This window comes from Schistocerca piceifrons, unplaced genomic scaffold (genome assembly GCF_021461385.2).
Source record: "Schistocerca piceifrons isolate TAMUIC-IGC-003096 unplaced genomic scaffold, iqSchPice1.1 HiC_scaffold_417, whole genome shotgun sequence".
NCBI lineage: Eukaryota > Metazoa > Arthropoda > Insecta > Orthoptera > Acrididae > Schistocerca > Schistocerca piceifrons.
Window position 1 is genome coordinate 47,501 of NW_025728643.1, and position 1,334 is coordinate 48,834.

General features: G+C 62.1%; 1 non-coding gene across 1 annotated transcript in view; it reads right to left on the reverse strand.

Moving 5' to 3' along the window:
* LOC124748426 overlaps positions 1-311 on the reverse strand; it is a 1,909-nt gene extending 1,598 nt beyond the window's left edge. Inside the window, exon 1 of the ribosomal RNA XR_007011702.1 lies at positions 1-311. This exon is cut by the window's left edge and continues 1,598 nt beyond it. This is a non-coding gene — a ribosomal RNA (small subunit ribosomal RNA).
* Between the last annotated feature and the right edge of the window lie 1,023 nt (positions 312-1,334).

Here is a 1,334-nt window from a genome sequence, read left to right on the forward strand (position 1 = left end):
GATGCGTCGCCGGTACGAGGACCGTGCGATCAGCCCAAAGTTATTCAGAGTCACCAAGGCAAACGGACCGGACGAGCCGACCGATTGGTTTTGATCTAATAAAAGCGTCCCTTCCATCTCTGGTCGGGACTCTGTTTGCATGTATTAGCTCTAGAATTACCACAGTTATCCAAGTAACGTGGGTACGATCTAAGGAACCATAACTGATTTAATGAGCCATTCGCGGTTTCACCTTAATGCGGCTTGTACTGAGACATGCATGGCTTAATCTTTGAGACAAGCATATGACTACTGGCAGGATCAACCAGGGAGCTGCGTCAACTAGAGCTGAGCAGCCGGCCGCCCGGGAGTGTGTCCCGGGGGCCCGCGCGAACACGCAAGCGTCCGCTCAATCATTCTGCAAACAGGAGGAGGCTGAGCTCCCCTGCACAATACACCTCGAAACCCTCTCAGGTCCCGGCGGCGCGCAGCGCCGTCCCAAGTACTTGGTCGGGTTCGAGAGAGGCGCAATCGCCCGGAGTTAGGCGAGTAGACGCTTTCGGTGCGACCACCCGTGCTCCCAACTGAGCTTGCCGCTGCCGACAGAGGCCCGGGAGCGTGCTGTCGTGGCATTGCCGGCGGGAGACAACACGCGCCACCTACGGTGACCGGCAGCTCCAACGCCAGCGCCACAGAAGGACAAAAGCCCCACTTGGGTGCCGAAGCGAACTCTCCCAGCACAGCGCACGCGCCAACACATCCGCACAGCTGCGATACAAACCACCAGCGAGAACCGCTGGGGCGACCGAGCAGCAGACGGCGTCGCGGCGCCGAGCGCCGGGCGGCAGCGCATCCTCAACGCACACAGTCCTCAATCGGACCAGCACACTGAAGATGTCCACCGCGCTTCGCACCGGGCCCGCGAGGACCTACTTTGGCCGCACGGCGCCGCGCGCAGGGTGCGCCGGCGCGCAGCTGCGACGCCTGCCGCGTCCGTCGGCCGGCGCGCCTGCCACTGGCCGCCCCCACCAGCCGGCTGTAGCGCGTGCGCCCACGCACCGCGCGGCCAGCACGCCGGGAGGCGCCCCCTCACCGGCCGGGGACGGTCCCACCCAGCCACCGCCGCGTATCGCTTCACACCCAGATGCCGTTCAGTTTCGTCGGCATGGTGGGTATCGCTGGAACAACCGGTTAGTACCTCAACCTATCGTCGCCATCACCGATTCACCCCTAGCGAGAACAACCGCACCACAACAGGTTACCATTTGTTCATTTGCGTAACTTCACCAGAAAACGCAGGCGTCCATCGCCATTTGCAACTTCCACGATTATTGCATGCCTGTGTCAGGTGTCAC